The sequence below is a fragment of the Eumetopias jubatus genome, unplaced genomic scaffold (genome assembly GCF_037043125.1).
Source record: "Eumetopias jubatus isolate StellerSeaLion01/CBP00866 unplaced genomic scaffold, mEumJub1_p1.0 scaffold_1, whole genome shotgun sequence".
Lineage (NCBI taxonomy): Eukaryota > Metazoa > Chordata > Mammalia > Carnivora > Otariidae > Eumetopias > Eumetopias jubatus.
Genome location: NW_028274807.1, coordinates 211,417,729 through 211,433,675, shown reverse-complemented (window position 1 = coordinate 211,433,675; position 15,947 = coordinate 211,417,729). Strand labels below are relative to the sequence as shown.

Below are 15,947 nucleotides of genomic sequence, written 5' to 3'. Positions count from 1 at the left end.
AAAGATCATGCTACTGTCCCAAGTGTTCCTGTCAAGGAACACTTGACTTCAAAGATGACTTCAAAGCTAACTATTATGGACATATCCTACCACAATGGAGACTGTAGCTCAATTTATCAAAATGAATGCACAATGGAATCTCCTTTTATAACAGCTTTAGTGAGATATAGTTTACATACCATAAAACTCAACGATTTTAAATGTATAATTCAAATGATTTTTAGTGAACATAGTTGTGCAACTATAAGCACAAACCAGTTTTAGAACATTACTATCAACCCAACAAGATCCTTCATGCCTGTTTAGTCAGGTTCCCAACCCCAGCCCAGGCAAACACGAACCTAGTATCTGTCTCTATGGCTTTCCCTATTCTGGATATTTCATATAAATGAAATCATACAATATGCGGTCCTTTGTGACTGGTTTCTTTCACTGAGCATAATGTTTCTGAAGTTCATTCATGTTGTAGCATGTATCAGAACTTCATTTCTTTGTATTGCCAAATAGTGCATTGTATGGATAGCTAGATTTTGTTTACTTATTCTCCAGTTGATGGACTTTCAGCATTTCCTCTTTTGACTATTATGAAATATGCTATGAACATTTGTGGGCAAGTCTTTGTGTGGACATATCTTTTACTTTCTCTTGGGGGTCAAATGGCAAATTTATTTTAAGAAATCGCCAAACTTCTTCAAAATGACCACACATCATTTTACAATCCCACCAGCAATGCATGTTCCCTGAATGTTGGAGGCTGCTTTTTTCTGGTCCCTCTTTGCCCTCAAGACCCATGTTTGTCGGGCGCCTGGGTGGCTCAGTCGTTAAGTGTCTGCCTTCGGCTCAGGTCATGATCCCAGGGTCCCGGGATCGAGCCCCGCATCAGGCTCCCTGCTCAGCGGGGAGCCTGCTTCTCCCTCTCCCACCACCCCCCCCGCCCCGCTTGTGTTCCCTCTCTCACTGTGTCTCTGTCAAATAAATAAATAAAATCTTAAAAAAAAAGACCCATGTTTGTCAATATAAATGTTTTTAGATACTAAGAAGCCAATGTCCACACTTCATATTTTTAAGAAAATAACATTTTAAATATATATTTAAATATAAACTCCACTGAAAGACATTAGAATATGACTAAATAAATGAAGATATTGAGTTTAAGGCCTGAAAGATTTAACAATTCTACCAGTACTGATCTAATGAAATGCCAATATGATTTTTTGTGGAATTGTGCAAGCTTATTATAAAATACATATGAAGAAATGAAAGGCACAGAAGAAAGAAGCTACTCTTGAAGAACAAGTTGTAGGGATCCGTCTCTCAGATGTTAAAAAAATAGTATAAAGTTATTAAAGATGGTGCTATATTGGTACAGGATTAACAAATTTGATTATAACAGAATGGAAGGCCCAGAAACATAAAAACATGCACACAGAAACTTCAAATTGGAACTGACTTTCAGATTAGAGTTCTAGGAAAACTGGTTATCTACCAGGGAGGAAATTAAACTGGACCCTTCCTGACACCACATATAAAAAAATCAATGATGGAAAACAAAATATTTTAGAAGACATTTCAGAAGGACTTTTTAGAAACACTAAGGACAAGAGAGTAGAACATATTTATGACTGCATGTTATTGTCCCAACACAATCAGCCAAAGACTATCAGGACAAAATCTATAGTCTAACAAAGTCAGGTTTACTGGCTCATTGCAACAAGGGAGACAACACACCTAAGGAACCATGGGTATCCTCCCAAACAAAGACCTATGGATATCATAAAATCTGGGGGAAGGAGAGAGTTCAGGTGAAATTTAAATGAAGTTGTATTTTGATAGGCTCAAAAAGGAAATCAACATTGTGAGTTAAAATACATCTAATAGAAACAGTATTTAGAATTAAACCAAAATAAAAATACCTTAGGTCAAAATCCATGTAATGTAGCTAAAGGGATATTGAGAGGATATCTATGGCCTTAAATGCTTTTATTCACAAACACGATCTGAAAACTAATGAGTTAGATTTCCATTTTGAGGATAAGACCCTGAAGAAAGCAATTCCATATTTATAAACCTCATAAGGTTTCTCTCCTACCCTGAATTTCTTTGTGCAGGAACTGAAGTCCCCGTGGAGGACTTTCTCACACTAATGATATTCACAGAGTTGCTCACATGTGAGATCAACTGGGGCTTTCCCATGTGCTTCTAATCCTAGGGCTTCTCTCCACTGTGAGTACTCACATGTTTCCTATGGGATGGGTGACTACTGAAGTTTCCCACAGTAGCTGCACTGGTAAATCTCCCCTGTATGTACCCTCTTGTGAGCAGTCAGGTTAGAGCTCCTACTGAAGGCTTCTCCATGGTTACTGCAATGGTAAAGCTTCTCCCCATTATGGGTTCTCATGTGTGCCATCAGATGGAATTTCCTGCTAAAGGCTTTGCCACAATCTTCACACAGATAGTCCCTCCCTGGTGTGCACTCTCTTATGCACGGTCAGGTTCCTGCTCCTGATGAAGTCTTTCCACAGTCATTGCATTTATACAGCTTCTCCCATTGTGTATCCTCTTGAGTATAGCAAGGCTCAAGCTGGATCTGAAGAGTTTCCCACATTGGTTAAACTCATACGGTTTCTCTCCAGTGTGGATTCGCACATGTGTCATAAAGGATGAGTGATGACCCATGAGCTTTCCCACGCTGAAAACATTCACAGGGTTTCTTGCCAGCATGAGATCACACATGGGTCCGAAGGGATGAAGGATAACTAAACACTCTCCCACATTCTTGACATTCATTTCATTTCTCTCCTGTGTAATTTCTCTTGGGCCAAACAAGGTTAGAATTGCTTCTGATCGCTTTTCCACACAAACTGTATTCATGGGGTTTCTCTCTGGGTTGAGTTAATGCCTGTTGGTTAAGGGATAAGCAATAACTAAAGGCTTTCTCACTTTAATTGCACTCATGGGGATTTCCCCCCCACCACAGAAAGTCTGCACTAGGGATGCCTGGGTAGCTCAGTCTGTTAAGCATCTGTCTTTGGCTCAGGTCATGATCCAGAGTCCTGGAATCAAGTCCCACATCAGGCTCCTTGCTCAGTGGGTAGCCTCAGTGGGTAGCTTCTCCCTCTGCCTGCCACTCCCCCTTGTGCTCTCTCTGACAAATAAATAAAATCTTAAAAAAAAGTCTGCCCTATAAAAAAAGCAAATTCCTACATGAGAAATTACTACCATTTTCAGAGCACATGTACCGCTCCTGCCCTATCTGAGTTCTTCCGAATTTTAAGTAAGGTGAATGCTCTGCCACAAGGTCCCATCATAGTCACGACATTCTAAAGTTGCTTATGTAGATTTTTCTTGATACTTAAAAACTGAATTATATGTCAAAATTCACTAAGTCATATTAATGGATCTGCTTACTTATGGCAACTCTCCATAAATAAATACTGAAATTGGTTTAGAATGTTCCCTAAATCATGATACTCAGAGACTCTCTCCTAAGAAACAACTTCTTTTGGGTGAAGGTCACTGGACCCAAGTGTCTCCCCATGGTGGTTGTGCTCTTCTTCCATAACACAGCAATCCCAGACTTCTTCTGCAGAGAACCAGCAATGTGCCCTCATGAGCCTTACCATTTTTCTGACAGTAGGTGTTTTTTCCAAACTTTATTCTGCTTTGCAGTGGTGTTTTTGGCTTTAAGTTGAAACTGTTGATCTGAAATTAATGGGGGAGAGGAGGACAAAGATTTAAGTTCTTAGAGAAATAAATGATGAGATAAAGTAATTAAAAATAAAAACAAAGAGCTAGACCCATGTAGCTTTTATTCATAGACTGACCCTAAACATAAGAAGTCAATGTGACAGTAAAGAATGCCCCAGCAGTTGGACAGACCTTAAGGATTTCAGCAATATGAAGAATTTGATAGTGACAGAAACAAGGGATGGAAATGCTAAGAAATGTTTTTGTCAAGAATAAAATGGCTGCTAACAGTCTGACAGAGGGCACTATCAAAGTTTGGGGACAGTAGAAAAATGAACAAACAGGTGGGGTCATGTTCCAGTAAAACTTTATTTACAAAAGTGGAAATGCTCAGAAAAAAGGAAGCAGGACAGAGAGAGCTTTCTCTGGGAACAAAAGAAAGTTGGGGAGAAAAGGAAGAAGGAGAGGAAGGGAAGCCAAAGCTTCAAGAGAAAATTCATTCCAAGTGGCCTGAGATGATTTCTCAGACAAGATAACATTTTAGATGGCATTGTAGTAGCAGTGTATGGTGACAGATGGTAGCCACACTTGTGGTGAGCATAGCATAACATAAAAACTTGTGTAACTCCTATGTTGTACACCTGAAACTAATGTAACACTGTGTGTCAACTATACCTCAATTTTTAAAAAATCATGACATTTTAGAAATTCCCTGAATGGAGTTCCTTTTGCCTAGGGCTCATCTACACTGGTTTCTTAGAGAGTCAGAACTCTCCTTTTCTTGGTCCCCAGCTCCTCCTGCTCTACCTAGGTGAGCAGGTCGGGTTTATGGAAATGACACCTGTACACGGGGAAAGACACATCAGGGGGGATGTGCAGGGAAGAAAAGGCAACTTCCCCTCAGAGTGGGGCCAACACTTTCAGAGGATGGGCATGTGTGACCCCATGAGCAGTGAGGTGATGGTACCCAGGACCCACACAAACTACCTCACATCATGCCCTATAGGGATTGGGGATCCTCAGCCCCAAGCTCAGAGACACACTTCAGGAGCACCAAAGCTTCTAATCATGAAGAAAATAAAGTTGGCATAAAGATGAATCTTCATTCTCAAGGGGAAGATGCTAGATAGGGACTAGTGACTAGAGCCCGGAGTTAGCCACCTGCTTTTGTAAATACACTTTTATTGGAACAGAGCTCTATTTGTTTACATACCATACTACACCGGGCACTACATTAGCAGCATTGTGTTGTTGCAACAGAAACTCTATGGCCCACTATGCAGAAAACATTTCCTCTCTGGCCTTTAAAAGAAAAGTGTGGCCACTCCTGTTCTACACTGTCGCTCCTCAAGAGTGAGCCACATCTCCTACTTCACTACTCTTTTCCCAAGACCAAAAACAGTTCCTGGAATGTAACAGGTGCTTAAGAAATATTTGCAGCGGGGCGCCTGGGTGGCTCAGTCAGTTGAGCATCTGCCTTTCACTCAGGTCATGATCCCGAACTCCCAGGATCGAGTCCTTCGTCGGGCTCCCTGCTCGGTGGGGAGTCTGCTTCTCCCTCTGCCCCTCACCCCACTCTCGTGCTCTGTCTCTCACTCTCTCTCAAATAAATAAATAAAATCTTTTAAAAAAAATACTTGCAGCAGAAATCTACCAATGAAGAGATGAGGCTGACTGAGGCCAGGTTCCTGTAGTTCTTTAGCATCAGGTCTCTGTACATAATTTTCCCTGAGCAGGGTCCGGTGGTGCCCACTCCTCCTGGGAGAAGTCCACCACCACTTCCTCAAAGGTCACTGAATCCTGAAACATCACACACATTCAGGCTCAGCCAAAGCTCATCTCCATCAGTGTCCCAGAAAGGCAGAGTGTGAGGAGGATGGCACCAGAAGACCAAGAAGTGGGAAATTCAGATGCAGGCAGAAAGGGTTCCTCGCTTCATCTCTCTCCACACACACATCCTCAGCAGTCTCGTCTAGCCTCATCGATTTATTAGCTCTTCAACAAGTGGATGAACTTTTCTCTCTCCAACTAGTCTGTGAACCCATCTGGCCTGGGTCCCCTAGGTGAGTTGCCACACAGCCCTGAGCCCATGGAAGCCTGAGACAAATACTTAGTAAATGAATGAATGATGTCTCCATGAATTCCTGAGACAAAGTCATCTCATAGTCTTTTCCTGGTTTTCTGCCACAGCTCTGAAGTAACTACTGAGCTAATATGAACAAGTAACTGAAAAAAAATTCACAAACACTGAGCATTCTCTGGGAAGTCCCTTAGGCACCATTCATTAGAGGCTAAGGGTCCTGAGGAAGTGTGGAGACCAAGTCCTGGTCAGGTTGGAAAGCTCCAGGCCACCAGAAGGAGACACAGCCAACCTCAAGGAGGGAGACGTCCCATTGGAAAGAGGGGGTTTCTGATTCCTGTAACCACATTTTCAGCAACCCTGAGCCATCACTTCTGCCTCCACATTCCCTCCCTGGAGACAGGTAGTCTTGAGCAGGCACAACTAGAGGACAAGAGGGCAGATGTGAGAGGCAGGATATGCTCTAGACTCCAGCCAGCACATGCCTAGAAGCTGCATCACAAGACCCATGACCACACATGAAAACAAAGCAAATGCCGCGTGCACACAGGTTTCCCAAAAGGCCACGGGAGTCCTGTCTCTCACAGCCAGCAAAGAGGCTTGTGGGCCTTGCTGCCCATGAGGAAGCCTAGCAAACCCCCATGACTGTTAAGGGTACTCAAGTTCAGAGAGGTTTAGCAAGTCAATTGCCCAAGTTTATAAAAAGAACGCAAGGTATCATGTATTATTCCCCAAACATCCCAAACCCAGGCACCAACCCTGATGCAAGCAGATTGGAGGGCTCCTGGGGCTCCACTCCCACCTTGTTCCTAGCCTTTGGAAGCTCCGGAGGAAGAGGGCCTCAGGAAAATCAAAGTGGCCAGGGCGTGATCTAGCTCCAGGCAGGTGCACAACAGGGAAGAAAGCCCATGCAGGTGTGGCTGGAGCTTGGTGTGACCTGGGTGTCTGGAGAGGAAAGTGATGGGAGAGGTGGCAGGTCACGAGCAGGGCAAACAAGCCTGGATCAAATCTGAGTTTACACCTTCCGATGGGCAGCTTCGCAGGAGTTCTGTAAGAGTTTTCCATTCCTATTTGTATTTTTAAAGATCAAAACTGGCAGCTGCTCATGGGACAGAAAGAGGAAGGCAAGAGTAGATGCAGGGGTGGGTGGTGAGGGGCAACAGCAGAGTCCAGGTGAGAATGGGGACTCCTTGGGAAGGGAGGTGCAGCAGAGATGATTGTATACATTTTGTAGGAAATGTAAGGATTTGCTAGGATTTGCTAGGGACCTACACTAGGATGAAAAATGGGGAGAGGAGGAGAGGTGCAGCCAGTGAGAGAACTTAGAGAAACCACAGAATGATCCAGTCTTTACACTGACAGTGTTGAGCTTCACACCCAAACCCTGTGCTCCTAGAAAATTGTGATGGGTAAGAAATCCCCCAACTCCTGTGTTCTGGGAAATGCCTGAATGCAATGAAACACCCTTCCCTATATGACTTAGATAAGACAGGAGGATGACCCCTTGTTTACCTATGACAAGGCCAGGCACAGACTATCCAAATTCCCATTTTTGTCTAATGAATGAGTAGCTGAACTGTTTGTCCCCACTGAACTACCTAGATAAAATACCTTTGAATTTAATTTGCCTTGACTAAACTTTGGTGCAGTTTCTCTCCTCCCCCAACCTACCCCTGAGCACTGGGACAGAACAACCCTCTACCAGCCCCTCCCTGGAAATCAGCTGACCTCCCTGATCAAAAAAATCCTATCACCCCACCCACTCGTCCCACTTCCCATCCTTGCGAACTCTTTCCTATAAAAGAAAAGCTCTTTAGTGCCAGACTTCAGGGTGGGAGTGTTCTGTCTATGGCAATAGTCTCTCCTTACAGTACCAATAAACTGGGTAGGTAGTGATGCTATCAACCCGAGAGGGAATGATTAAGAGGCAAATTTGTTCAAGGTGAGGTTTTAAAGGGAAAAAAAAATATATATATATATATAGTATGAGATATGAAGATTAATATGTATATATCATATACAATATACTTTATAAATATACACAGCATTTAACACATTTTACATACAACATGCTAATGCTATAATACTAATATTAATTAATACCCCATCAAAGTATATACGGGGTATTAGCAACAGAGAGCCCAGGTACTAGGGATGCAGCTATCCATCTGACCACTGCCTCCCCACATCGTGGCACAAGAGGAAGAGGCTGAAAGCTGGAGGGTTCAGGAAGGGAAGGGAAATTTCCTCCTGGGGCAGGGATACTCCCACAAGGTATGCTCCCCCTTAGAGAAGTTTGATAGGGCAAAGGGTTTTGGTGGGGGTTGGGGCTTTGGGGAGGATCTTTTTGCAAGAGGCATATCAAGGCCTGTTTTTAAGCTTGTGAGAATAATGTGGGTTGGCAGGAATAATTCAAAACATGTTAGACCAGCAGGCTGAGGCAGGGCTTCTAGGGGATATCTTATCTGGGCTCCAAGTTCAGGCCTCCTCAGCACTGGGTAGAAAAACTGTCTTGGGCAGTTTTTCAGATGACAAAGGATGACTAGAGGCCATTGGTAGTTGGGAGTGTGCTGGGGATACTGGAATTTATGTCTACAAAATTTTAAATAACTCCTATCCTTAAACCAGCAACTCACAGGATTATAGCCAAGAGAAATCCCGGCATCCCGGCATCTGTGCAGAGAGCAAAAGAGAGATATCTTGTCCACTACAAACTGATTATCACAGGTAAAAACTAGAACCAATCAAAATACACATTATGGCATTAATTATCATATACGTACTATGGGATATGATTATGGTGTTTATTTTTTAAAGATTTTATTTATTTATTTATTTGAGAGAGAAAGTGCACAAGCAGGCAGAGGGGCAGAGGGAGAAGAAGCAGACTCCTCGCTGAGCAGGGAGGCCGATGTAGGGCTCAATCCCAGGACCCTGAGATCATGACCTGAGCTGAAGGCAGACACTTAACCGACTAAGCCACCAAGGTGCCCTGATTATGGTGTTTAACACTTTTTTAAAATTTTATTTATTTATGTTGACAGAGAGAGACACAGTGAGAGAGGGAACGCAAGGAGGGGGAGTGAGAGAGAGAAGCAGACTCCCTGCTGAGCAGGGAGCCCGATGTGGGGCTCGATCCCAGGACCCTGGGATCATGACCTGAGCTGAAGGCAGATGCTTAACCACTGAGCCACCCAGGTGCCCCTGATTATGGTGTTTAAAACAAAAACTGACATAGATCTGAAGGTAAAGTATAAATATATTTATATTACTTATAAAATATATATGCAGAGAGGCATGTACCTGCATTAAAAATGACTGTTAGGCAAAGAATTTGAATAGAAATTTCCCCAAAGAAAACACTGAGATGGCCAATAAGCACATGACAAGATGTTCAACATCACTCATCATTAGGGAAATGCAAATCAAACCCATAATGAGATGCCACTCCATATCCATTAGGATGGCTATTATCAAAAAAATGAAAATAGAAATAACAAGTGTTGGTGAGGTTTTGGAGAAATTAGAACCCTTGCTCATTGCTGAGGGGATTATGAAACAGTGCAGCCACTGTAGAGAACAGTATGGTGTTTCCTCAAAAAGCTTAACATAGAATTACCATATGATTCAGCAATGCCATTTCTGAGTATATACCCAAAGAACTGAAAGCAGAAACTTGAACAGATATTTGTAAACTAATGTTCATAGCATGATTCACAATAGCCAAAAGATGGACAACCCAAATATCCATCAACAGATGGAGAAACAAAATGTACATATATAAGGCTGAATAACATTATAGTTGTGTTTATATATTATATATTATAAAACTATAGCATAAATAAATATAAGTGCATATATTTGTATTTTATATTTATATTAGATATAAGTATATATTTACATTTTATAATATAAAATATGTAAGTTATAGAATATATAAAATGCAAATATACCAAAAATATAAAATATGCAAATATGTAAATATATAATGTAAAATATACAAAATATAACATAATATATAAAATATGTAAACTATAAATATGCATAAATATGTGACTATAATAAACATAAACATATATAATGTAAATATAATATTATTCAACCTTAAAAAGGAATGAAATCCTCATACATGCTATAACATGCATGTATTTTAAACCATTATGCTATGTGAAATAATCTGGACACAAAGGAACAATATTGTAGGATTCAACTTATACAAGGTACTGACAATAGTCCAGTTCATAGAGAAAGAAAGTAGAATAGAGAGTACCAGGGGCTGGGAGTTAGGGTTATGGGGAGTTACTATTTTTTTTAAGATTTTTTAAAATTTATTCATTTGAGAGAGAGAGAGGCAGAGAAGCAGACTTCCCGCTGAGCTGGGAGCCTCGCCCCCTCAGTCGGGCTCAATCCCAGGACCCTGGGATCATGACCTGAACCAAAGGCAGACGTTAGCTTAACCATCTGAGCCATCCAGGTGCCCCAGGGAGTTTTTGGGTTTTTTTAGGATTTATTTATTTGAGAGAGAGAGCGCCAGCCAGCGCATGCATGCACAAGAGAGGGGAGGGACAGAGCGAGAATCTTCAAGCAGGGTTTGATCTCATAACCCTGAGTACATGACCTGAGCCAAAACCAAGAGTCAGACGCCTAACTGACCAAGCCACCCAGGTGTCCTTGGGGGGTTATTTTTCAATAGGAAGAGTTTCATTTGGGGAAGATGAAAAACTTTTGGAGATGCATGGTGGTAATGGTTGCACAACAAGATGAATGTACTTAATGCCAATGAATAGTACCCTCAAAAAAGGTTAAAAGGACAATTTTATGGTATGTACATTTTATCACAATAATTAAAAAAAATGAGGGGTGCCTGGATGACTCAGTCAGTTACACGTCTGCCCTCAGCTCAGGTCATGATCCTGGGGTCCTGGGATCAAGCCCCAAGGCGGGCTCCCTGCTCAGCCCGGAGTCTGTTTGTCAGTCTCCCTCTACCCCACTCATGCTCTCTCTCTCTCTCAAATAAATAAATAAAATCTTTAAGAAAAAAAAATGAAAGCAAGGCCCCACTGCTATTGAACACCAGAGGCCTCTAGAGAAAAGCACAACACTGTATTTTATGTGCACTTGGCAGGGAGAATGTGAAGGGAAACATTAACATTTTTACTCTATAGTTTTCTGAATTAGTTGAATGTTAAACAAGAAAAACAACATACCCACGCATCACTTGTGTAATCAAGAAAAATTAAACAGTCAAGTACAAACAGAAATAATTCACGTAGCTGAATCATTACCTCTGCACACAGCTAATCTCACTGATCCAAGTCACCTCCACACACACCAAATGCCTTCCATTTGGAGCCCTGCCAACAGCATACTCTAGACCCACTCATTACTGACTACAGATTCATATTTCATCTATTTCCAATCTTTCTTTCCAACCAAGGGAAGAGCTTTTTAATTTTTTTTCAAAGATTCATCTATTTGCGAGAGAGAAAGGGAGAGGGAGAGAAAGAATTTCAAGTAGACTCCCCACTGAGCATGGAGCCCAACACAGGGCTTGATCTCACAACCCTGAGCTGAAATTAAGAGTCGGATGCTCGGGGCGCCTGGGTGGCTCAGTCGTTTTCTGCCTTCGGCTCAGGTCCTGCGATCGAGCCCAGCATCAGGCTCCCTGCTCCGCGGGGAGCCTGCTTCTCCCTCTCCCGCTCCCCCTGCTTGTGTTCCCTCTCTCGCTGTGTCTCTCTCTGTCAAATAAATAAATAAAATCTTAAAAAAAAAAAAAGTCAGATGCTCAACCGACTGAGCCACCCAGGTGCCCCAGGAAGAATTTTTTAAATGAAACCTCTACAGCCTTATGAAATACATCCACATAATCTTACATTCTTTAGATGGTACGAAGCATACATCATTGTGCATTAGAAAGGCAACATCATTGTAAACGGCATAGAATGTGCCCAAATTGTGGCTTTTATCACCTCCTGCCTAGAAGATTCCAATGTTTTACAGACTGATTTCCTTTGCTCTCTTGTATCTCTATGCCTAACAGTTAATAATGTTCCATGAGGGGGCGCGTGGGTGGCTCAGATGGTTAAGCGTCTGCCTTCGGCTCAGGTCATGATCCCGGATCGGGCCCCGCGTCGGGCTCCCTGCTAGGCGGGGAGCCTGCTTCTCCCTCTGCCTCTGCCTCTCTCTCTCTCTCTCTGACTCTCATGAATAAATAAATAAAACATTTAAAATAATAATAATAATATTCCATGAGGTCAACAGAATTCTATGAGGGAGGAAAAAAGCCTACAAATCTGATTGTGCCCCTTCCCAGTTTAAGAACTTCTAGAATGCCTCCTTTGGATACAGCACACAGTCCAAATTCCAATCTCAGCAGGTGAGACCCTCCCACCTCTGGCCTTTCACACACCTCCTTGCCCTCCCCTGGTGGGAATGCTTGCTGAATGAGAACCAGGAGGATAACCAGGGTTCTTCTGGCCTTAGTGCTGGGTTACTGGGAAAAAACTCTTCTGAGAGCTTGCAAATGTTAACTCCACTCTCCCATGAGTATTGGTCCAAATCACAACACCTCTGTCGTCCAAAACACCTCAGGCAAGGAACTAACATAAGCACAAGCAATTTCTAAAAAAACTCAGTTCCCACCAGGCCATAGAAGAGAGCCAGTCATGGGATTCTCAGAAACAGAACGACAGTAAAAAAAAAAAAAAAACTTAAGTCAAGGAGGCACTGAATAATAATAGTTACAAGAAAGGAAAATAAGGAGCTCAACTCATTCATGAGCGTAAGTGCAAAGAGCAGAAAGAAGGTATTAACACACTGAATGTACTAGTGAGCAGGAGGATCCACCACAACCATGCAGGGATCCAAGTTAGGTTTAGGATCTTTATGAAAACACTTAATAGAATTCACTACATTTGTAGACTGGAGAAAAATCATATAATCACCTGAATATATTCAGTAAAAGTATTCGATAAAATCACTATTCCATGGCTTTGAAAAAAAAAGTTAAATAAGAAGGGAACATCTTTACCAGAAGACAGTTTTTTAAAAAACCTACACCTTCCAGAATGTGGTAATTAGACTGAGGTTATAAAAGAGAATGTCCGTTTTTAGGAGACATATGCACACTGAGGTCTTTAGAAGTATAGGGTTATGATTTCTGCAACTGACTCTCAAATGATCGAGCAAAAACAGTAATTATTATATGTATAGAGATACAAGAAATGTGGCAAAATATTAACAGATGCTGAATCTAGGGCGCCTGGGTGGCTCAGATGGTTAAGCGTCTGCCTTCGGCTCAGGTCATGATCCCAGGGTCCTGGGATCGAGTCCCGTATCGGGCTCCCTGCTCCTTGGGAGCCTGCTTCTCTCTCTCTCTCTCTCCCGCTCTCTCTCTCCTCCTCTGTCTCTCATGAATAAATAAAATCTTTAAAAACAAAACAAAACAAAAACAAAAACAAAAAACAAATGCTGAATCTAGAGAAAGAGCAAATGGGATTTCATTGTACTATTTTGGTAACGTTTTCTCCTATAAGCTTCAAGCGGTTTCCAAACAAAAAGTTTTATTTTAAAATAAGGAACTACAGCTTACTGGTGAAAAGTTGAAAAATTCTGGCTTTCAATCTGAGGAAAGACAAGGATGGCAGCCATCGCCACTTTATGTGGTAATGGTACTGGAGGTCCCACCAGGGCGATAAAGCTAAAAAAAATGAAATGTTTGAGGATTGGAAAGGTATAAACACAACTGTCGTTATTCATAGATGACAGCTGTACATATATATAAAAAAAAAAGTCCCAAAGCATCCTGCCTCCCTCCCCTAACACCCTCCCTACCCAGTCTGGTCAGGCCTCTCTTTCCTCCGTTCATCCAACACACCAGGCTCTCCTGCTTCTGGGATTCTGCACTTGAAGCTTCTTCCACCTCTCAAACACTCCCCCTCCACAAGCCTCTGCCTAATCAGTATTACTTATCCTTCAGTTCTCACAGATCAGTTCTTCCTAATAGGTCTTCCCTGTCTGTCCATATGAAACTCTCCTGTTTGGCACAGGACACCCCCCCCCCATCAATTTCATAACTGTTTCTGATCTAAATAGCCCACTCTCTGGGGACAGCACTGTGCCTCTTTGGATTGCCCAGGCCAGATTCATACCCTGCACTTAATGAGCTTCTTCTGCGGGCCCTGGAAAATGTTCATTTACAGCTAGATCGAGAAAGCGCACACCTCCAATAGAAACGCAACACAGGGGCGCCTGGGTGGCTCAGTCAGTTAAGTGTCTGCCGTTGGCTCAGGTCATGATCCCCGCAGCCTGGGATCGCGCCCCATGTTGGGCTCCCTGCTCAGCAAGGAGCCTGTTTCTCCCTCTCCCTCTGCTGCTCTCCCTGCTCATTCTCTCTCTCACTCTCTCTCTCTCAAATAAAATCTTTAACAAAAGGGGGGGGGGGGGGCCTGGGTGGCTCAGTCGGTTAAGCGTCTGCCTTCAGCTCAGGTCATGGTCCCAGGGTCCGTCCTGGGATCGAATTGGGCTCCTTGTTCAGTGGGGAGCCTGCTTCTCCCTCTCCCTGCTGCTTCCCCTGCTTGTGCGCGCTCAAGACAAACGTTAACACATTAACTTAAATGCCTGCCACAATATAAACCACCAGTGTTATTTCTGAAACTTTTAAGAAAAATTCTTAAAAGGCAAATGTGAGAAACATCATTTTTAGAAACAAGTAGCCTGTGTTGCTGAACTTCCTCCAGAATTTATTCTTCTTCCGACTGCCCATATGTGACTTTTTAACCTCCCCACAAGAAAAAAAAAATCCACTTGGTCAAAACATATCTCTTTTAAAATTGGTAAATTCTAATTTCTGCTACCGATATTAGGAAAGCTGCTTCCTCCTTTTTCCTGGAGATCCCTGTGTTTTAAAGACACACAATTTCATGTATTTCACTTAAGCTTTAGACTTCTATTAGGCTTTAGCCGCAAGTATATGCCACCAAAACCCGTTTTAATAATATCGAGAGTAAGAGATCCCCATGTTTTAAAGCTCTGCCGCAATGGCAGGCTCCGGAGGGGGTGCAGCCGACTTGGGAAGTGCGGAGCGGAATAATCTTTCTTCAATTGTAAGGCTTGTTGTTTACATTTTCACTTGCTCTATTTCATTCTCTTTTCTTGATTACACTTACTTATTGGCACTCGCGCTAGAATCCTGAGAAAGTATTTTCCCAAATGAATTTACCAAATTAACCGAAAAAAAGTTTTAAGATATTCTCACCTCAACAATTTCTCACAAAAGCAAGCCGCAAGTAAAATTCTCTTGTGTTACGGAGGCAGAAAGGGACCTTCTTGATGTAAGTTTCACCAAGGCCTCTTACCCCCCGAAACCAACGGCATCCCCAGTTCAGAAAAACCGAAGGACCCAGAAAGGCGACCAACGGCCGTCGAACTCTCGGCCTGCGACACCGAGACCCCGCCCCCGCCGAGATCACGCCCCTAGGGCCCCGCCCCATAGCCCCGTTGGGTCCTTCTAAGAGCCCCACCCCCCATAAGGCCCCGCCCCAGAGCCCCATTTATCCACCCTCACCGAAACCCCGCCTTCCGAGAGCCCCGCCTCCTCACTTTCGTCAAGAACCCGCCCCCCTCCCCGAGGCCCTTCTCCCAGCTCCCTCCCGGACCTTGCACCTGCAGCCGCTCTTCTGTGCTGGAAGCAAATAACGAGAAAAACCGTGGTGCCGTTAGAGGGAAGATGGCGGCCGTTCGGGGGAGGCACCCCCCACTTCCGGTCTCGGGGCTTGGAAAGTAGACGGGTCCCGCGGGGCTTAGGAGCGCAGAGGCAGCGGGAGGGGCGGTGGCCGCGTCCTCTGGCCTCCGCAGAGAAGTCCTAACGTTGGCCCAAGGCACTGCAGCTGGGCCCACACCCCGCCGGCTCCACTCCAGGGGCCCTGGACAGGAGCCAGGCAGAAGGACCGGGCTGGGGGCGGGACCAGAACGGCCCGGAGTCTGTTGGGCGGAGCCTCGTGCCCGCCCACCCCTGACCGGTCAGTCAGCTCCCTCTCAAAAAAATGCTGTTCTCTGAGTTCTTGCAGGGGCTTCAGGGATGTACTAAGCTTGGAGGTGCTTTGTTATGCAGCAGTAGATAACCGATACATCCTTCCTCACTATTAAAAAACTTTCTTGCCCCTTCTAAGTTTTTCAGTAT

General features: G+C 43.4%; 1 long non-coding RNA gene across 2 annotated transcripts; it reads right to left on the bottom strand.

Annotated features, from left to right (window-relative positions):
* Positions 1 to 1,198: 1,198 nt before the first annotated feature.
* On the bottom strand, positions 1,199 to 15,628 carry LOC114197740 (uncharacterized). Of its 2 annotated transcripts, none has more exons than XR_003606943.2 (3): positions 15,424 to 15,628; positions 3,621 to 3,702; positions 1,199 to 2,899 (listed from the first exon to the last, which is right to left on the bottom strand). It is a non-coding gene; the product is annotated as an uncharacterized LOC114197740 (long non-coding RNA). The 2 variants fall into 2 exon arrangements; XR_003606942.2 differs by lacking the exon at positions 15,424 to 15,628 and adding an exon at positions 6,570 to 6,644.
* Positions 15,629 to 15,947: the final 319 nt, after the last annotated feature.